This window comes from Bidens hawaiensis, unplaced genomic scaffold (assembly GCF_021521415.1).
Source record: "Bidens hawaiensis isolate Kalapana, Puna unplaced genomic scaffold, B.hawaiensis_p1.1 tig00007223_1, whole genome shotgun sequence".
NCBI classification, from domain to species: Eukaryota; Viridiplantae; Streptophyta; class Magnoliopsida; order Asterales; family Asteraceae; genus Bidens; species Bidens hawaiensis.
Window position 1 is genome coordinate 902622 of NW_027491495.1, and position 23889 is coordinate 926510.

The window sequence follows — 23889 nt, forward strand, 5'->3', positions numbered from 1 at the left end:
CTAGAAGGCGAGTGAAATATTCATGCTTATGAATACTCAGATGGTTAAGCCGCATAAAGACTCACAGTGTCCAGAATCTTAACGCTTGTTATTTGTTTTATTTGATTTTTGGGTGATCAACAAATATAAGGCTTGAGTATGACTGGTTATTACATTTCTGCCATCCTCACCGAGACTTTTGCTAGAGACTAACACCCCTTTCAATTTGGTGTTTCTTTATGTTTATATCACATACTTTACTCTACTGGGTTGTTTTAAGACCTACCAATGCACCAATGCAATTAAGCACACAGTCTTTTAAGCTTACTTTTTGCTGAATTTTGGGTCAAGATAATCAATGTACTATCATGTTCTCTTTTTGCTTCAAAAACTCAAAATTTTGAGGAGCATAAAATAAAGAAAAGATAAATTTAATCGCCTCAGTTAACTTAAGTTTATAAATAAATGGCTAACCATCAATTCACAAGTGAATCATAGGACCAAGACATGCAAGCATGCTTCACAAACTTAAATAACCGACGTAATTTTCAACGAGAAAATAATCTAAAAACGTCTGCAAAAATCTTTTTGGTTTTTCTCTGTACAAACTTTAAAAACACAATATTTTTGTCTTTTTCAAATTTCTTATAAACAAAATAAACTTCACTATCTTTTTGGATTTTCGGATTTTTCTGTACAAACATAAATCACATTCTTTTTGGATTTTCGAAAATTTTAAAATGTTTTTGGTTTTTCTAAATATTTAAAAGAAAAACATTAAAGAACAGAAATCCCAATATTTTTGAATTTTGAAAATTTTTTAATGTTTTTGGATTTTATCTATACAAACGAAAACATATTCTTTTTGTATTTTCTAGAATTCTCCCCCTAAAACCTAAAAACATAAAAAATTAACCTAAATCAATAAAGCATTTTAAAGATAATTATCCTAATTTTAGGATCTCAGCAAGGGTCTTCAAACCATTTAAGCCAAGCAAGAAGTTAAAACGTGTTTTATCAAACGCTTTGGTAAATAGATCGGCTTTTTGAAAATCTGTGTGCACTTTCTCAAGATCAATTAATTTCTTTTCATAGCAATCCCATATAAAATGATATCGAATTTCGATATGTTTCGTTTTAGAATGTTGTACGAGATTCTTGGTGATACTAATAGCAGCAGAATTATCAATCAAGATAGGAGTAGTAAGAAACTTCAAACCGTAGTCGCGAAGATGTTGTTGTATCCACAAAACCTGGGAACAGCAACTCGAGGCTGCAACATACTCAGCTTCGGCGGTTGAAGTGGAGACCGTTGTCTGCTTCTTACACTGCCAGGAAACAAGCCGGTTTCCTAAAAATTGACATCCTGCAGTCGTTGATTTAAAGTTGATCTTGCATCCTCCATAATCTGAGTCTGAGTAGGCAGTAAGAACGAAAGTATCTTCCTTGGGGTACCACAACCCGATGTCTGGATTTCCCCTCAAATACTGAAGAATTCTCTTGACTGCAGCTAGGTGAGTCACTCGTGGACATGCTTGATACATAGCACAAAGACAAACTGCAAACATAATATCAGGGCGAGAAGCCGTTAAATACATTAAAGAACCAATCATGGCACGATAGAGGGTAGGATCAACGGAATCCTCCAATTCATCCGGTGATAAATTGTGCCCTACTGGAAGAGGAGTTGAAGGGATTTTTCCGGCAGAAATCTTGAATCGGCTCAAGATGTCGTTCACATATTTAGTCTGGTGAATAAAAATTCCATGAGCAGACTGGTGAACCTGCAACCCTAAAAATAAATTCATCTCTCCCATCGAGCTCATTTCGAACTTTGTTTGCATGGACTTCTCGAACTCCTTACACAATGTGTCGTTTGTAGACCCAAAAATAATATCGTCAACATAAATCTGGACTAGAAGAAGATCGTCACCAACAGTTTTATGAAATAAAGTGCAGTCAACAGTTCCTCGTTTTAAGCCATTATCAGTCAGATGGTCGGCGAGCATGCCATACCAAGCTCTCGGGGCTTGATGTAGACCATACAGAGCCTTGTTTAATCGGTAAACACGGTCTGGATAATCAGGATTTTCAAAACCAGGTGGTTGTTGGACAAACACTTCCTCGTGTAATTCACCATTGAGAAAATCACTTTTAACATCCATTTGATAGACCTTGATATTCTTATAAGCTGCATAAGCCAGGAAGATTAAAATCGACTCTAATCTTGCAACTGGAGCATATACCTCTGTGTAATCAATACCCTCTTGCTGATGAAAACCCTGAACCACTAGACGTGCTTTGTTTCTGACAATCACCCCTCGATCGTCCTTCTTATACTTAAATACCCACTTAGTCGGAATGGCTTTCTTGACGCTAGCAGGTTTGTCTATTAAATCCCAAACACCCAAACGTGCAAATTGCTGTAATTCCTCTTGCATAGCTTCTACCCAAGAAGGATCTTCAAGTACCTTACGAGCTGTCGTTGACTCAACTTGAGATAGAAAGCAATTGAATTTAGCAATATTCACAATTCCCGAAGAATGTAAGTTAGTGTAAGCACACAATGTGTTATTGTCACTTGACGAAGCAACTTGATGACGTGTACGAACGCCCACATCAAGTTCTCCAATGATATTTTCCTGTGGATGAAATCCATGAATCCGAAGAGTGGGATTCTCAGGAACAACAACGTTATCAAATAAGTTAGTGTAATGTTCACCCAACTCGGGAGATGAAACATTATCACTGTCAAGATCAATAACTTGAATTTCAGCTTGATCATCATCAGAAAAAGTAAAAACATTATCAATAGCAACTGGAGAAACAACTTGAGATTCTTCAGTTGGAGCATCTGGTTGAACTTCAACTTCATTCGAACTTGAAGATCTTGGAATGGTCAAATGATCTTCAAAGTATGCTCGAACCAGATCTTCATCGATGTGTTCAGTCGAAGGAGTAAAAGAATTAAATAAACTATCGTAGTCAAACATCTAGTGTGGACCTTTCCCTTGAGGAGGAGTTGTGTACTTTTGACAGTCCACATGGTACCATTCTTCAACACAACCATATGTGAAATTAAAAACCCTTTTCTTTGGAGATGCATATCCCAAGAAATACCCTTCGATAGCTTTTTCTTCAAATTTACCCGAATCCTTTTTCAACATTGTACACGGACACCCAAATGGTTCCAGGTACTTTAAATTAGGTTTTCTATTATTTAAGATCTCGTAGCTTGTTTTCTTGAGTTGTTTCACTGTTAGAACTCGATTAAGCGTATAACAAGCTGTATTTACTGCCTCATTCCAAAATTGAACAGGAAGCTTTGAATCAGCGAGCATTGTACGTGCAGCTTCAATCAGAGTTCTATTTTTCCTTTCAACAACACCATTTTGTTGAGGTACATAAGGTGCACTATATTCTCGGTGAATTCCCTTTTGAATACAAAAGAAATCCAATACAGTGTTTTTAAATTCAGTACCATTATCACTACGGATTCTCCTCACCTTTTGTTTATACAGTGATTCGATCTTAGTAATAAGATTTTGTACCAAAACCGGTGTTTGATCTTTTGAACTCATAAATAACACCCATGAATATCTTGAATAAGCATCTGTCACTACAAGACAATACCAGTCTCCAGAAATACTCGCACGATTCACTGGACCAATCAAATCCATATGAAGTCGTTCAAGAGGAGTATCAATGGAATTCAATAACTTAGAGGGATGTGTCTTCTTCTTCTGCTTGCCCTTTTTGCATGCAACGCAGGGATCAGATAACTTAAAATTTCTTAACGAGACACCCTCAACTAAGTCATTTGCCATTAAATAATTCATCTTTCTGACATGTATGTGACCCATTCTACGATGCCATAGAATCGAGTCTTTCTTGGTTGCTTTAGAGACAAAACATGTTTCGATCGATGTTGATATCTTAGAACCCATATATAAGACATAAATATCATTTGATCGTGGTGATCGCATGACAACCATGTCCTCGGGAATAACATAACCCTGTTTCAAGATAAGACACTCTTTGTCAGTAAATATCGTAGTGTACTTTTTATCACAAATCTGCGATACACTCAATAATTTATGATCAACCTTGTCGCAATAATTCACTTTCTCAAACGTAATGTGACCATTAGAAACTTCACCCTCTTGTGTGATCATTCCCCCAGAATTCCCAGCAAACGCTACATAACCCCCTTGAATATTTCTTACGTTGGTTAATAGGTTGAGATTCCCAGTGATATGACGAGAACATCCGCTATCCATGATCCAGTTTTCACCAGAAATGGTCTTGGATGAACCCTACACACAAACAAAAGTGATTAGTTCAAAAAGGCAGCCCAGGCCTCGGTCTTGGGCACCTTTTGGTTTTCTCTTTGATCATTAACTTTAACAGATTTCAATTGTTGTTCAGCCACTTGTGAATAAGTTACTGGCTTCTTAGACTTTCGTCTTATGTACGCTGCTTGAACAATATTTGAATTATTGTTTTGACATATAGGTTCAGCTGGATTGAATTTTGGTTTCACTTGACCGTGTATCTCATTGATATGAAAAACCTTCCGAGGATTCACATCAGAGAACAAAATATGAGTATCATCAGCATACGACACATGTCGTTTTAGGATCTCCTTGACCACTGGAATTGGCTTAAATTTGTCCTTGATAAAAGGATGAAGAGTCTGATAATTCTGCTGACTACAATTCCTCACAACATGACCTTGTTGACCGCATAAAAAACAAGTTCGCATGTCTACATGATGATGTTTAGAAGAAATTGGAATAACTGATGCAGATGATTAATGATGACTCACAATTTTAGTCATGCTCTTAGCAAACTCATCAGATAATTCAGATTTCTTCTTTAAATAAAAATCTAAATTAGAACAGTTCGAAAAGCTTTTTAGTGTATCTGTTCCAGTTGACTTCACAAAGTTAATCTTCTTAGCTTGTTTTAAAAATTGTTTTGCCTTAGTCAGTGGATCAGATTGAACTGATGTTTTTGTTTGAGCATACACACGTTCAAGTTCTTGAATTTTTGAAGTTTCATTGACAAAAACACTCTCAATAAGTTCAGGTTTGATAATACTTATTGGAATATCTTTTCCAGTGAACATTGTATCCATTCCCTTTAACTTAAAAACTCTAGCCGATGAAGACTTAGAACTCGGAGGATTAATGAAACGCATTAAGTCCTCGTCAGAAATCTTTGGTTTAACTGACTTCTTTGTCATCACTGGTTTGGTTTTCACAGTTTCTTCCTTGTTCATTTGAGATTTGAATGAACCATACACAGCTTCCTCAAACTCTTGAGTTTCGCAAAGAATATGATTAGAACTACGAATGTTCTTATTCTTATGTATTATCTCAGGTTCAAACACATCTTCAATAATCACATTATCAACAATTTCAACAAAGACCTTTTTACTTTCCACATGAGGTTTTTGAGGAGCAACTTGGGATTTGACAATTTCAGGTTTAACCAATTTAGGTTTTTCAGAAATCACAGATTCTTTTTGAATCAAATCCTCTTCTTTTCTTGCAAAAGGATTAATTTTATAATCATTATGAAAAGGTGGTGGAATTTCAACAAAACCAATACCTTTCTTAGAATCCTTTTGTTTTCCAGATACTTCAATAATTTCATTTAACAGAAAAGATGAATTCCTAAACTTTTCCAATTCGTTCTTCAATTCAAGAACCTCGTTCTCAAGCTCAGTTATCTTAGAACGATGTTTCAAAATTTCCTGAAACTTTTGATCATTAATGGTCATTTTCACAGATAACTCGGCTTTGAGATCGTGGTTACTTGTCGACAATGCTTCAATCTTTTCTCGAGATCTCCTTTGAGATTCAAGAGATTGTCGATAAGTATCCTTAAGAGAAGCAATTTCTCTTATAAGATTATCATTTTGATTTTTCAATGCTTCTAACTTAAATTTGTTAGATTCACAGTCAACACATGATGCTTTAACAAATGAAGTAGTAGAAATAGAATTACTAACCTCATTGATCTTGGCCATGCAAGCAAATATTGATTCAGAAGGCTTGTCGCAAGAGTAGTCAGAATCAGATCCAGAATCATTATCGGAAGACATCTCACTACCAGTAGCATCTTGACAATATTTATGTAACCCAAACAAAGCCAAATTTGCTTGAACATCATTGCATAGTAACCGTTGTGACCAATCAGTTTCATCTGCTAACATTGCTTGTGTTGTAGAAGAAGATGGTTTCTTTTCAGCATCACTTCCTCATGGTGTAGAAGCATTTTGACTTTGACCACGAGGTCCAGTGTATTCTTTCCTTGGTTTGTCACACTCCTTCGCGAAATGCCCAAATTCTTGACAATTATAACACTTTACTTTTAATTTGTCAAAACCCAACTTCTTGTTTAAAGCTGGAAGATCTTTTCCAGTTCTCTACATGAATCTTTTAACTTTACGAACGATCATAGCCATATTCCATTTCAAATCCATGATTTCTAGATCATCTGGATCTATCTGATCATAGTCCTCATCTGTTAAATCACTTGTGGCAATTTTACTACTCACTAAATTTTCATATGAAGATATAAAAGCCGTCAGAAAAGCAAAGTTTTGCTCAGCTTCCTTCATATTAACACTAGGTGGTGTAGCAAATGGATTGGTATTAGTTGAACTTCCAGAACCACCCGAATTACCAGCAGAGTAGAAACAATCTTTTGGATCATTAAACATAGTTGATTCTTTATCACTTGCCGCATGAGTAAGAAAAGCAGTGATTGGAGAGATTGTTGAACTAAGAGGCATACTTCCACCATAGAAAGCTGGATCTTAATTTTCTTTGGAGGATTTTTGACACTTAAGATCATATTCTCTAGCTTCGATCTTTTGTAGAAATTCAAGTGCCGTCAAGTCTTTATTCAGAAAATAATCATTCTCTTTCAAAACCATTAGAAATGTTGAGTAGGAACTTGGAAGCACACTTTTAATAGTGTCAATTTTATCTCTTTCAGAAATTTCCATTTTCATCTTGTCCATTTCAGCAATTAAATGACTAAATCTTGTAGTCATCTCTTCAACTGTTTCTCCTTTCAATAAATTAAAGTTTCGAAACTGAAACTTGAGCATCACTTTCTTACTCTCAGCTGTGTTTCCCATGCTTCTCATACGCAGATGTTGAAATAAAGACGCACATCTCTTGATACTACCAACTTGATGAAAGATATTTTCTGGTAATGCCATAGTCAAAGTAGAATATGCTTTTATCTCGATTTCTAAAGCTTTCTTCTCTTCTTGTGAGTATTGAGAAACAGCTTTAGGAGTATATCCAATAGTATCATCACCAATCATTGGTGCAACATAAACTTCATCAAGACAATATGAGCAGTCAGGATGAACCAATCCCACATGTGCACGAAACCGAGGTTTCCACTTGGCAAAGTCACTGAACTTCATCAATCTTGGACATTTAGAATGTGAACCTATCTCGGTATCAAGGTGCAACATCTGTTGCATCAACATGTTTGAGACGCTAATGCATACATACCGGCCATTTTTGAAAAATTTAAGTGTTTAACGAATTAAATAATGAAATAGCTTAACGAATCAGTGAACAGTTGTAGCGAACTGTGAATAGTTATAGCGAATCAATCCTTAACTAAGTTAAGACTGATCAGCAACAAAGTACCTTAACGAATGAGGTAAGTGTTTTAGCGAATCAAAAGTCAACTTAACGAGTCAACTTAACGAATCACAAATAAGGTTAACGAATCACCCAAATGGCGAAACAGATAACGAATGAGATGAAGGTTTAATGAATCACAAGTCAACTTAACGAATTGACTAAACGAATTGACCAAGTCAACTTAACGAATTGACCAAACGAATTGACCAAGTCAACTTAACGAATTGACCAAACGAATTGACCAATTCAACTTAACGAATTGACCAAACGAATTACAAAGGATTAGTTTAGAGAATCAGATGATAATCAATAACGAATCGCCAATATAAACTTAGCGAATCACTAAGGAATGCTTAGCGAATCAGCTACAGTGGATTAGCGACTCACACTATAGCGAATCAGGTTGTTACAACCGTTTGTAACAATCTCTGACACCTTATGCCACGTGGCAAAGGTTGTTACGACACAAATCCCAAGAAGAACACGTGTCACACGAATCAGTTAATCTAGTTAACGAACTAGATAACACGAATCAATAACTCACACGAACTGGCTAACGAACAAGGTAGCGAAGTAACACTGTTGATAACGAATCACCAAGAAACATATAGCGAATCACCAGGAAGAAGATAACGAATCAAGTTTATCTTCAAATCTTCAAATCTTCAAACTAATTTCCAGAAATTATGAAGATTAACCCAGAAACCCAGAAATACCAAATTCGTAATACAACCTCGTTACTCAACCAAATTGCACAAATAACCAATCAAAATTCTCGTAAACCAATTCCGAATCCAATACGCATATCCTTGTAATCGATTAACCTCAATAAACAATCCAATTTGACCAAAAACACACCCCTGTTTCGGACTTAAACCGAATCCAAATCCAAAACACACAAATCCAATCCAAACCTCAATTCCTCTTAACCGAACCTCTACAATACCTTAATCAACACGAATTCAATCTAATTCGTCTATAATTCAACCAAATCAAATACAAATTGATTCAAAACCAAACAAAACCGAAAACTAACAAAAACGTAATAATTAAAACACCAAATCAAGTGTAAAGAGCACCAATAGCTCTGATACCACTTGTTTGATCCCGTTAAATAACCAATCGATAACAATAACAGATCTTAGATCTGTGAATATCCGATTAGTACTAGATTTAGCTCATAATTAACACCAATTCAGTGTTGTATATATATGTATATATATTATCAATAGATTAGTAGAAATAATATTAAGGTGAAGCTTGAGAGAGATCTGGACAGCAAAACTTCCCAAAAACTTTCTTCCAAAACTTTTTATTAAAGTGAACAGTGGTTCACTATATATAGAAGGCGACCTGGTTCACTAACATCCCCTAGCGAACCAGCTTCCCCTTCGTTACATAATTTAACATAACGAACTACCCCCTGATTCGTTAACATCCCCTAACGAATCAGGAGGGAATACATTATAATGTCTTAGTTCGCTAACATCCCTAGCGAACTAGACTTAACCTTAACGAACTAGTCTTAGTTCACTAACATCCCTAGCGAACTAGACTTAACCTTAACGAACTAGTCAATAATAAACATTAAATATTACATTAATTGATAAATAAAACATTAACGATAAATACAAAGACTCTAGACGCAAAACCGTGCACTAACATATATATATATATATATATATTTATAAACATCTATATAAATACTTCTAACCCTCTCTACATTCTTTCATCATCTCAATATCATTCATATATCTTTCATAAGACATTCGAATAGCATACACTTACCACTTAAGGTAAGTGTATTATCTACACATAGGAGTATGCACACAACTCCGAAAACATAATATAGAAAAGGGGCTAGCAACTCACCAATGTCTTGTGCTTCTTAAAGTTAACTATAATACCCTTCCCTAGCTGTGCACGGCTAACTATGTAATAATTACAAGTATCAATTAACTACCTCTAACTATATCATCTAATAGAATCATCATTCTAATAGAGTCACAATTCTAATCGAATGACAGTCCAAATCGAATGATCATTATAATCAAATGACTGTTCTAATCAAATGACCGTTCTAATTGAACGACAGTTCTAATCGAATGGCATTATAATCGAATGGCATTCTAATCGAATGACAGTTTCTAATCGAATGACCATTCGATTCGATTACTTTGTTCATTCAATTTGATAATTTTCTATTCGATTCGAATACTTTTCTATTCGAATACTCCTCTATTCGAATACTTTTCTATTCGATTCAAATACTTTTCTATTCGAATACTTTTCTATTCGATTAATTTTCTATTGAATCAAGTTTCTTAAGGGCTCGATTCATATATGGTTCGCATCCTTCTCACTTTCTAGCCTTTCCTTTCGACTAATTTTGCCAATCTTGCATAAGAAACGAGCATTGGTCTATAACCACATCATTTCCATGCATTAACCCGGTCCAAACGTTACCCTTTTGTCCCGTTTCATTCCAAAAAACTTGTTTACTTAAAAGTTTATATTTTTCTTACATAATAATGCCTGATTTACTATCCTACAAAGTTTAATGCAAAACCGACTTCGTTTACCCGTCCTTTTCACAAACCGAACACTACTCGTTTTACCCGAAATGAACCAACTAACCCATTTACTCGCAAGTTCATTACTTTATCAATAATCTTGGCCCATTATATTATCCTACCAATTTATATGCAAATCCGTACAAAAAAAGTAAACATTTTTAACAAAAATATACGTTTAAGGTTTGTGTTCGAAATCACTCGAATATACCAAAACCATATCAAACGAACTCAGAATTGAGTGATTCAAGCGGCCACGGAACCGTCTCGCCCAGAAAATTCCTCTACAGTTTCCGGAAGAGCTGAACAGTGGCCGGAAAATTCCATTTTTAGCTGTTATGTTTTGTTAATAAAAAACTGAACTTCCCAAACTCAGATCGAAGATCTGATTAGTGGAAATCTTCATTTATATGCCATGAACACTTAGTTAAAATTTGAGACCGATCCGACGGTTAGATCTCCAGGAATTTTTGTAGGGAAAGAATTTGGAGGCTAGAATGGTTATAATGAGATGGTGGCTACATTTATAGGAAGAGTGCAGGGTTCATGTTTAAGTTCCCCTCCTACTTTTGATAATTACATTTATCTTCTATGATATAACTAAACCGAATTCCTTTAAATACCGACGAAACTTGGGATGTTACAAGTTAATGGAGAAAGACGTCGGTGTGGACGAAATCCGATTAATTCCTGTCCTTGTGGACGGGATTACAACTTCATAAACTAAAGAGATGGAACTTGGATCCTTGGAACAAATTCTTCTTAAATGCGTCTTGGCAGACGGTTTCTAAAGGAACCATTTTCAAAAAGTTGGGAATTTGTACGGAGCGGGTAGAAACAAAAAAAAACAATCAGGGAAAACTCCCTTTGAGCACATCTTGCAAATAAGGCATATCTTGTCTAGGTAAAATTTTTGAAATAATACCCTTATTTCCATGTGTTACAGCTTCTTTAACGCCTACTTTATATTACGTTTATGTAAATGTAATACAAAACTTCTACTCCAAGCACATGCAATGGAACCTAGACAACCAAGTGAAATCCAATCCACAAAATAATTTGATCTATGGCAGCGTCATTGTGGTAAAGGTCGTAAGGCCAGAGGAATCATTACCATAGGGGCTCCCTCAACTTTTACAATTTTTTTCTGGCCCTGTTAATAACGTTACACGTGTTAATTTTAAATTTGCAGAGGAATCTTGTCAGAACACTTCCCAAAATGGTGATCCATGTGAGCGTATATACTTATACCCTGGACATATATGCCTCGTGTATGCCTGTCTATATATATTGTCTCTTGTTTTTTGTAACATTTCATTCTAAGATAATAAAATTTTCTTCCCTACTTGATTTCTTCTTTTATTATTATGTCATCGTTCTTCAACAATTACATGGTATCAAAGCAAGGTTCTTAATCCCGCTCTTTGTTTCAATTGGTTACTCTCGTTTCGCCGGTTTTCTCTTCTTCATTAGATATTTTCTTTGAACATTTTTGTGTTTTATTGGGGAATTGATTATTCTTTGATCAATTTCGTTCGTTTCATTCAGTCTCTTGTGAGATTTCATCTCTTTTCTACCTATTTTCATCTTTACAGAAGTTTAAACAGTTCAATCTTCACCAAAAGTTCACCTCATGACATATTCTTTATTTTTGAGTTTTTTTCTAAAAGTTTCAGATCATTTCATCCTCTTTATCACACAAAAGCTTGTCAGATTATTCATCCTCATCTTATACGCTATGTATATCAGTATATCCGTCCTTTCATCGGCGTATATCTTATGCGCGGCATAAGTCTTATATGCTGACTTCAATCCAGGGTATGAGTTTATTCTTTTTCTCGTGCGTTTGTTTCATTATTTCGTTCTTTTATTCTGAATATATCCATCAATTATTTAAAACATTGTTCTAAATGGATTATTAACACTGGTACAAATGATCATATGCGCCATGATCAAAATATGTTTTCAAACATTTATTTTCTTAAGAATCCTATTCTATCACTCTTCCTAATTGGACATCTATCACAGTCCATCAATATGGGACTGTTCCTTTGATCGGTGATATTTCTTTGTCGAATTTTCTTTCCGTGCCACATTGTAAATGGAATCTTCACTTTGTTCCAATATTATGCATTGATACTCATGGTATTGTTCTTTTCTCTAATACTACCTGTGTTTTGTAGGCCCCTTCTCTAAAGAGGCCACACGTTCTTAGTTATATGGAAAATGGTGTTTGTCTTCTTCAGGCCACTAAACACTTTATTGTTTCCAATAATGTGTGCAATTATGTTGTAAGTTGTGAAACTCGGCACAACAGACTTGGTCATTCAAAATTACAAACTTAAAAAGTTACCTTTCATTTCTAATGCTTCTTTAAAATCTATTGAGCATTGTGATATTTGTCCTAAGGCACGACAACATAAACTACCAATTCCTACTAGTGCCACATCAACTAGTAAAATTTTTGAGCTAATCCATATTGATGTTTGGGGGCATATCACACAACTACATATAATGGCCTTGAATATTTTTTTAATCATAGTGGATGATTACAGTAGCACCACATGGACACATTGCTTTCAACTAAAAGAAATGTCATTTCCTTACCTCAATTCTTTATTAAATTGATTAGCAAACAGTTTGGCACCACTGTGTAATGCATCAGATCCGATAATGCTTTTGAACTGGGGCCTGGATCTGTTCAACATGTATATTTGCTGAGTAAAGGCATTGTTCATCAGACCACTTGTGTTGATGTCCCTCAACAAAATGACATTGTTTAATGAAAGCACAAACATTTTCTTGAAATCTCAAGAGCTCTTATGTTTCAATCTAAGTTGTCCATACAGTTTTGGGGTGATTGTGTGTTAACTGCAACACATTTAATCAATCGGTTTCCTATCGAAATTCTGAACAATAAGAACCCCCCCCCCCCCACATGAGATTTTAATAGGAAAGGTTTCTTCATATGCACATATCTTATGGAAGAGATAAATTCAAACCAAGGGATGTGCCTTGTGTTTTCTAGGTTATCCTCATGGTAAAATGGCATACAAATTGTATAACCTTGATACAAACAAAGTTGTCATATCTCAAGATGTTTTCTTTGAAGTTTTATTTTCTTCTATAACTAAATCCAAAGATATCTTCATTTTCCATTTATTGATCTTATCATTCATTTTTTTATGATACCTTGTCTACTCCTCCTACTGACCCTGCTCCTAATCCTTCACCTTCTCTTATTGCTACTGCTGTTAATCTTGTTCCTGATCCTTCATCTTCTATACCTATTTTTGACCATGTTCGAAGATCTTCGAGAACTTCTATTCCGCCCTCATACTTAAATGATTATATTGGTAATAATCAATTTTCTCATCGTTTTTTCCACACTATCCCTAATTTGTGCTCTTCTCCTATCTCTTGCTCTTATTCTCATATTCTTTTTTCCAGGCAGCCTTTGACCCAAGCGATCTTTGATTTACATGAGCCTACTTCGTATAAGGATGTTGTTGTGTAAGACCCCGTCTCCGGTTTCCTACTTTGGACGTTGGATTTACTCATAAACACAGTTCTAAATATCAGAGTTAATTAAAACTTTCGTGGAATAATAATAGTAGTCAACCATTCAACACAAACATTCGTAATTTGTCTTGTAAAACATAACATAAATAATAATATCAAAACATCATGACAGATCTTGCGGTTTAGGATCCATGTAATATCATACTATCATTACCTCGGGTCGGGAATCGATTCTTCTTCTTGTTTTCGGCTATAGAAAGAGAGAATAAGAGAGAGCTTAAGTGTGTGTTTTGGGTGGTGTATAGAATGGGTGAAATGAATGGATTTAATGGATAATAAAGGTATTTATAACATGGGTCATGGGCTTAAGCCCATGGTCTTTCTCCCTTCCTTATTAACCCAAGTCCATTACCCATATTACTTAACCCAACACAAACCCGACTCATAATAACTCATATTTTATTTTATTAACCAAAACGAGAATACGGGATGTTACATGTTAGCATTCCTGAATGGTAAGATGCCATGAAAGGTGAATTTCAGACTGTTGAAAGGAATAATACTTGGGCTGTTATTGATCTTCCCCCTGGCAAGAAAGCTATTAAATGCAAGTGGGTGTTTAAAGTTAAACACAAAGCATATGGGACGGTTTAGCGTTGTAAAGCTAGATTGGTGGTTAGAGGGCATACTCAAAAATAGGGGGTTGATTACAATGAAAACTTTTCTCCTGTTATCAAATTGAATTTAAGGCTCTTGAAAATAATAATGTTTGGGCTGTTATTGATCTTCCCTTTGGCAAGAAAGCTATTAAATGCAAATGGGTATTTAAAGTTAAACACAAAGCATATGGGATGGTTGAGCATTGTAAAGCTAGATTGGTGGTGAGATGGCATACTCAAAAGCAGGGGATTTATTACAATGAAAAGTTTTCTCTTATTATCAAGACGACCACTATTCGAAGCCTTGTAGTTGTTGCTACAAAAAGAAATTGACCTCTATTCCAGCTTGATGTCAATAATGGTTTTCTTCATGGGGATTTAGTTGAATATGTCTATACGTTGTCACCACCTCGTATGCCGCTTCACTATAATCAAGTTCTTAAGCTTCAGAAATCTTTATATGGTTTAAAACAGGCTTCTTGTCACACCCTCAATTTTCGATTTACGGGGCTTTACCGTGAGGCGCGTGGCATATCATCATGTAGCCATGTGTCATAACGAACAATCAATTTTTAATGAAAAATCTTTACATAATATTTCTCATCATAAAAGAGGTAAGCACATTAACAATAAAATTTTTACATTTACGGAAGCGTATAATTAATTAAAACACTTAAAACCCCAGAGTGCGTGTCAAGACGCCCAGACATAACATTTCATTAAAGACTCCCATCATACTTCGATGCTTAATGGGATCTATGCATCCTTGACTCATTTCAACTTCACACATGCACTTTAAACACCTAAGAAAGACATGCTAAACGGGTCAACACAACAGTTGGTGAGTTCACAGGTTTGAGTTTAAAACAAGTTTGTTTAACAAACCCGTATGCAAATAAGTAATCATTGTAATAAATAAAGTATGGATAATGTATGCATCTGTAATACCACTAGTTTATTAGGATAGTAATCATGTTACATTAGTGTAAGTTCCATTGTGACCGAGGCTGACTTGTTAGTTTGTTGCCACCCACAGAGTCTAATACGACTAGTGCATATTGCGTTTCTAGTAACTGAAAACACCCGACGACTCCCTCTCCCGAGAGCCCCGAGGGGGTTCGTCAAACCCAGTAGTACTACCTTTCATTAGCCAATGTACAATTATTAACAGTCCAATGTGTATGGGGGACTTTAGTTTAAGTTCATTATGTAAACATGAGGTATTAACAAAGTCTACAATATCCAAAAAGTTTTGTATGCATGCTTCCTCCCCAAAAATGAGTGAGTAAAAACGAGGGGCAATGAAATTCACCTCGAATGCGGTTTAAATGGAAGTCAACTGCTTAAGTCAAAGTTGCATACTAGTACCCTACACCATACAAGTATGTAAGTATTTGCTAAGCTTTTCCTAGAACCCTTAGAATTCAATCAATCCCATTGTTAATTAGTGGTTGACCAAAGTTTGATTTTGCGTTGACTTTGACCAAAGTTTGACTTTCTGTTGACCGTTGACCAGAACGTTGACTGACGACCCGTTGGTGACTTTTGACCAATTATATTAACTTATAATTGTTCTAAGTTATATCTAATTGCACAGTTAACGCTCATGCGCATCACTAACACATAATCACTTTTCATGCAAGCACTATGACTAACCAAGTATCTACCACAACCTAGTTCAACGAGTGAGACAAATCATTAAGTCAGGGTAGTTTCTAGTTGGCAACAAAGTTGTAATCGTCTATCACAACAAATAATGCACAAAATTGGTCATTAGACTCATCATAATCCATATAATAGCAAGCTGACTTTTCAAGACAGATTCTAGGCTACAAAAATATGTTTTTCAACCTTAACAAAATATTAAAATGAATTATCAAAATTTTACCACAGAAAGATACAGATATTGGGTACATCACCACATTTTTCTTGTTATTTTTCAATAACTATAAGAATCATAAAAATTCATGCAACATTGTTAGTGCACGGTTTTGCGTCTAGAGTCTTTGTATTTATCGTTAATGTTTATTTGTTATTTAATGTAATATTTAATGTTTATATTTATCTAATTCGTTAAAGTTATGTCTAGTTCGCTACGAATGTTAGCGAACTAAGACTAGTTCGTTAAGGTTAAGTCTAGTTCGCTATGGATGTTAGCGAACTAAGACATTATAATGTATTCCCTCCTGATTCGTTAGGGGATGTTAACGAATCAGGGGGTGGTTCGTTAAGTTAAGTTATGTAACGAAGGGGAAGCTGGTTCGCTAGGGGATGTTAGCGAACCAGGTCGTCTTCTATATATAGTGAACAACTGTTCACTTGTAAGTTAAGTTTTTGAGAAATAACTTTATAGAGAAAAATCATTGAGTGATTACTATCTCTCTCTCTCTCTCTCAAGCTTCATATTAACGTTATTGATAATATATATACACACATATACAGAACACTAAATCAAGGTTAATTATGAGATAGATCTTTAATAGTTTAATTACCAGATCTGAGATCTGTGTTATTGTTATTGAACTGTTAATCCGGGTTCAAACAAACATAGTAACCAACGGTTAGCTCTTTTCATGCGCAACAAAAAGTAATAATTCAGTAAATATTCCCTATAAATCCAATTGATTCAAGACTATCACACCCCGACTTAGAGCCTAGGCGTGTGACCACAAGTTGGTACCTGTTTTGTAAATACATCAGAGTTGCGGTTTGTAGCGGAAGTCTTTAAAATATTTATATTGAAAATTTATTAAAATCTCGCGTTTAAATACCCGCTTGATAATTCAAATACATTTCTTTATAAAACATAACTCTTTTTATAATATTTTTAAATAAAATATCTAAGCCATCAGATAGCATCTAATGACTATAACTCCAATCTTCTATTCCTTCTTGCTTGTCTGTTCTAACCTTTCTTGTTTCCTTGTAACATGGGTGGGAAAATACGTCAGCACAAAGCTGGTGAATAACGCTGACTCTAAAATATCTTTTCAATATCTTTGTGAAACCAAAAATAATACCTTTGTGACTACTTATTAGTTACCCAACTAAATTGGGTTCAAATTACCCTAAGTACCTTGTACAATTAATTATATACACAAATCATTTCTCATCAAGCTTCCGGAGACATGTTGATGATTTGCATGGCCTCGGGAAAATGCCGAGTCACCATGTATGAATGGATCCAGACACATGCATACTCTTAATCAGAGTGTCCGTTTCTTATTATTGTACACAAAGTTTTTAAGGATTCGTAAATCCTATGCAAACATTCTGACTCAGTATAAAAGGTTTGGGGCATATTCACCTTTTCTGTTTATAATCAGTTTCTGATACTGATTCCTGTTTTCTGCTCTCTTCTTCTTGTTTTGTTACCTCGGACCTATAGTACGAGAATAACATTTGAATAAATAACTAGATCAACGATCTAGCTTTAGATCTTTAGTCTGTTTTGGTATAACTTCAACCTTGATAAAATCATTTGTTTATATAAATCATTTGGACCTTTAGTCCTTTTCTTTATTTACCAATTATATGCTACGTTTCTTCTTCAGGAAGAAACGTCTATACTGAGTTTCTTCTTCAAGAAGAAACATTATTTAACTATACTCTTTAAATTTCTTAATATTAAAGAAATATTATATTAACTATAACCTTTGCTTAAGAAAAGTTATATTATTCTTAGTCGTAATCAAGGTTCGGGCTATACCCTCGACTATGGTCTAAGCCATTTATAAAATAATAACTTAGGCTGAACCCCTTACCTCACACAGGTATTCGGAATTAGATATTCCTAAGTTTATATGGGCGGCACTTCTACTCTATGCGCATGTTTATCGAGGCATTCTTGATCCACCTTCCTTAGTACGCAAATCGAGGCGGTGTTCACGTGTCTCCGGGTCGTGCACATACTTCGAGACGGAATGTCGGGCTACTTTCGGGTGGCACGCACTTCGAGGAAAACGTCAGGTATTTGGCACGAATTACGAGGTAATGATTTTTTGGTCTGTGGCACGCAAAACGGTGTTCGACACGCAAACCGAAGTAGAGAGAGAGTGAAAATTTTAGAGAGAGAGTGGCTGTGGTGTGTGAAATGAATGTGTCATGGCCCCTCTATTTATAGCCGATTTTGAATCCCATCGCGTACCGCGATGGGCTCCTTTCCTGACTCCGTCGCGTACCGCGACCGACATAGATTCTGAGATCTTGCCACATGACACCACGTGGCCTGACACGTGTCGCCACGTGGTCTGACACGTTCTGCCACGTGTCCTGGCCTGCTGCTACGTGTCACCAGAGTGTGACACGTGCGTGATGTGTCATCACGGCCCATCACGTACCACGATGACCGTCTCTTTGGACGCATCGCCTAGCGCGATGGGTCCCTGGATAATAATTTTCACTTTTAGTCCTTCAATTTTTTGTAGCTTGTCACTTCTGGTCTAATTCTAGTTGTCCAAAAATACTAAGGCAGCTATTAAAATGGCTCGCGGCGATGCGAGCGTGCGAAATGCAAAGTGCGCCATCAAAGCGTCACATTGTGAACAACGCCCTTTGCCGTCGCCTTCTCCATCGACATCGTCCTCGCCCGTGCGCATGCGCGTCGGGTGCTAGGCACCATCCGCTAGGACCACTTGGTGCATGATATTCACAAAAGAATATAACTATGGAAAATCTCTTTCTTATAAAGAGCTTCCATTTCTTTACCATTTTCCATGTGGGATGGATTCCATCTTCCTTATTTATACCTTGTTGGAATGCTTCCAGTTTCTTACATTTTCCAATGTGGGATGGAGTTTTATTATTCTCCTTCATATAAGAATACTTAACTTAGGAAATATTTTTATTTCCTTATTTAATATTTTCCCACTACTTATCTTAAGATTATTTTTGATCCCTCAACTTTCCTAAGTTGTCAAATTTGTTACATCCTCCCCACCTTAGAATGAATCTCGTCCTCGAGATTCGTTGTGTTATGTGTAAATGGCTCTTGCTTTTCAATTGTTGATTAGATTCTTTCTAATCTGGTTCTTGTTATTACAATCTCTACGTAGAATTACTAAGGTTTTTGTTTCGTTGTTAACTTACATTCTTGAATGATGTAACCAGTTAATTGTTCAGAATATCATTAGTAAATATAAATTGATAAACACATTGATCAGTTGTGTTTAACTATTTACCTTACTGTTTTGTATTCTAAACATTTACTGATGTTAACTACATTGTTGTTTTGATTCAATCTGTTGAATCTATTCCACTAAGTTGTTTGTTTAGATTCAGTCTATCGAATCTATTCTATCCTTGATTTTGATCAATGACATTTTCCATATTCTAATAGTACCCTTGTACTTTGTCTTAATCACATTGGCTATACTTAGCAATTGTATTTCTTGAATATCTTCGAGCTCTTTTCCTTTGACTTTTTGATCAACCTTTCTAGGTAGTATAATATTCCATCAGTCGTATTTCTTTGAACGAATTATTTTCGATAATGTCCTTGCATATTTAAATATTTTCTAACATTTGGTATATCATCTTCCTAGATGATAAATTTTCTCAACGTCTTCTTTGTTCTATGTTTCAGATGAACTTTTTAATATTTGAACCTCTTGATTGTTCTTTAGAGGTAACGAATATAAGCATTCTTGTGTATTAACACGATCTATATGCTAATATTTTATTTATAACTTAGGGAATTAAATACCCTTCTTTGATTACAAAATTTCTCGTTTAAGAACGAGTTACATTTAATATACAAAAGTTAGCTAGTCTATCTTGACATTTCCTTGATGTGATCTTGTCATTCATTAATCTTGACTAGCTTTTCTGTTCGGAGCATTCAGTCTTAAAGTGTCTCGTTTCTCCACATGTAAAACATACTCCTAGCTTCTTACGACATTCTTCTATTGTGTGTCCTGCTCTTTTGCAATATGCACAATTATTCGTATTTTCTAGTCGACACTTTCCAGTATGTTTCTTTCCACAAGTCTTACAGGCTGACTTGGGAGCACTTTCTTCTTTCTCTAACTTCTCGGAATCTTTTGGTTTCTTGGCTTCTTTATATTTCTCCTTTTCTTCTTCTTGATTCCTTGTCATGCTATTGATTAAGTATCCAGCCAATTCCATAGCCGAATCAACTGTTTCTGGCATATTGGATCGTACCATGTCTCTTATTTCTCTTGGTAGTCCATATATGTAACGAGTTATTTTATTATATTCTGGAGTTTCTAAATGTGGAACCAATTGGCAGTACTCTAGGAATTTAGTGTTATATTCCCTAAGATTTGTGCCAATAACCTTGTGATTCCATAACTCGGTTTGAATTTGATCCATTTCATGAGTTGGGCAAAATTTCTTTAATATGAGACCTTTGAATGTTTCCCAACTTAAGTTATACATTGTTTCTCGACCCTTGGTTTGAATTAGGGTGTTCCACCATTCAAGAGCTTCTTCCTTGAACATTTGTGAAGACACTGGATAGCTTCTTCACCAGTGCCTTTGCTTATGGTGATGATTGATTCTTGTTCTTCTAGCCATCTCATAGCGGCTATACATCCGAGTCTCCATTAAAATTCCTTAAGATTGTAAACTTTAAAGTTCTTAAAGTTACATCCTTTTTGAATATTACGTTTCTTTCGTTTCTTGTTCTTTGGGTTTATTATTAGCTGTAGAGCTATCACAAGTTTCTTCCTTTCTTGAAGAAACAGATTTACTTCGACTCCTCTTGTTAGATTTTTGGTCGACTTTGACTCGTAGAAAAGTCTTTCATAGCTTCCTTAATCATCTTTTGAATTCCCTCTTTATATTGGGCGGGAATTTTCATTATCTTTATTATTAATGTTTTCTTCGTTTCCCGATTTCTTGGGAGGACTGTTATGAGAGTTTGCACTTTCTTCTCTTGACATACTACAATAAAATTTTAAAAGATAAGTCCAATATTCGAAGAAACTTAAAAACATATCTTTTATTCATCTTATTATAGTTACAAGAGTGCATATTTATTTGTTACAATTATACTCTCTACTATGGTTTTATTTCTTCCATCGAATGACTAATTTCTTAATCTTGCTATCTTTCTTGATAGTTTCCTTTTATTTTTCTTCCACCTCCATCTCTTCCATTGTTTTCTTCCTTTTTGAGTGCGAGTAAGGTAAAAATCTTGAGTTTCCGGAAAATATTCATGCTCTCGAATATATTCTTCCGGATAATTTATTACTTCTTTTTCCTTTGGCATCATTGGTTTCTTAGATCTACTTGATACGTCTCCATACGTATTTTGATTCTGAATAATCCGAGCTAGTGGAATGTTAGAATCGAATGGAATCTGAATCTTCCTCCATTTTTGTTTGGCATGTACTTTCATCACTAGATATAGGAATTGGGAGAAAAGAAGTTCATATAAATCCTTTTCCTTTACCAAATCGAGGATGACATGATCCTTGGCTAGATGACAATCGTACATCTACGCGAGCTTAGATTTTTAAGGATAGGAAGATACTCATATCTTATTTGTTTTCGTTTATATCTTATCCGTATCAATTTTGACTGAAATCTAGATACTTTTCGACTAAGTATCAAAATTTTTTTTACTTGAATCAGTATTTTGTATAATAAGTTTTCCAAAACATATCCTTAATCAAAGCCTAGGTATAATTAAATACCTAATTTACTAAGATTGATGGCTCTGATACCAACCTGTCACACCCCGACTTAGGGCCTAGGTGTGTGACCACAAGTTGGTACCTGTTTTGTAAATACATCAGAGTTGCGGTTTGTAGCGAAAGTCATTAAAATATTTATATTGAAAACTTATTAAAATCTCGCGTTTAAATACCCGCTTAATAATTCAAATACATTTCTTTATAAAACATGACTCTTTTTATAATATTTTTAAATAAAATATCTGACCCATCAGATAGTATCTAATGACTTTAACTCCAATCTTCTATTTCTTCTTGCTTGTCTGTTCTAACCTTTCTTGTTTCCCTGTAACATGGGTGGGAAAATACGTCAGCACAAAGCTGGTGAATAACGCTAACTCTAAAATATCTTTTCAATATCTTTGTGAAACCAAAAATAATACCTTTGTGACTACTCATTAGGCACCCAACTAAATTGGGTTCAAATTACCCTAAGTACCTTATACAATTAATTATATACACAAATCATTTCTCATCAAGCTTCTGGAGACATGTTGATGATTTGAATGGCCTCGGGAAAATGCCGAGTCACCATGTATGAATGGATCCAGACACATGTATACTCTTAATCAGAGTGTACGTTTCTTATTATTGTACACAAAGTTTTTAAGGATTCGTAAATTCTATGCAAACATTCTGACTCAGTATAAAAGGTTTGGGGCGTATTCACCTTTTCTGTTTATAATCAGTTTCTGATACTGATTCCTGTTTTCTGTTCTCTTCTTCTTGTTTTGTTACCTCGGACCTATAGTACTAGAATAACATTTGTATAAATAACTAGATCAGCGATCTAGCTTTAAACCTTTAGTCTATTTTGGTATAACTTCAACCTTGATAGAATCATTTGTTTATATAAATAATTTGGACCTTTAGTCCTTTTCTTTTTTACCAATTATATGCTACGTTTCTTCTTCAGGAAGAAACGTCTATACTGAGTTACTTCTTCAGGAAGAAACATTATTTAACTATACTCTTTAAATTTCTTAATATTAAAGAAATATTATTTTAACTATAACCTTTGCTTAAGAAAAGTTATATTATTCTTAATCGTAATAAAAGTTCGGGCTATACCCTCGACTATGGTCTAAGCCATTTATAAAATAATAACTTAGGCAGGACCCCCTCGCACGGGTATTCAGAGTTAGATATTCCTAATTTTATACGGCAGCACTTCTACACTATGCGCACGTTTATCGAGCCATTCTTGATCCACCATCCTTAGCACGCAAATCGAGGCGGTGTTCAAGTGTCGCCGGGTCGTGCACGTACTTCGAGACGGAATTTCGGGTTACTTTCGGGTGGCACGCACTTCGAGGAAAACGCCGGGTATTTGGCACGAATTACGAGGTAATGATTGTTGGGTCGGTGGCACGTAAAACGGTGTTCGGCACGCAAACCGAAGTAGAGAGAGTGGCTGTGGTGTGTGAAATGAATGTGCCATGGCCACTCTATTTATAGCCAATTTTGAGTCCCATCGCGTACCGCGATGGGCTCCATTCCTGACTCCGCCGCGTACCGCGACCGACATAGATTCTGAGATCTTGCCACATGTCGCCACGTGGTCTGACACGTTCTGCCACTTGTCATGGCCTGCTGCCACGTGTCATCAGAGTGTGACACGTGTGTGATGTGTCATCACGGCCCATCGTGTACGGCGATGGCCGTCTCTTTGGACTCATCGCGTAGCGCGATGGGTCCCTGGATAATAATTTTCACTTTTAGTCCTTCATTTTTTTGTAGCTTGCCACTTCTGGTCTAATTCTCGTTGTCCAAA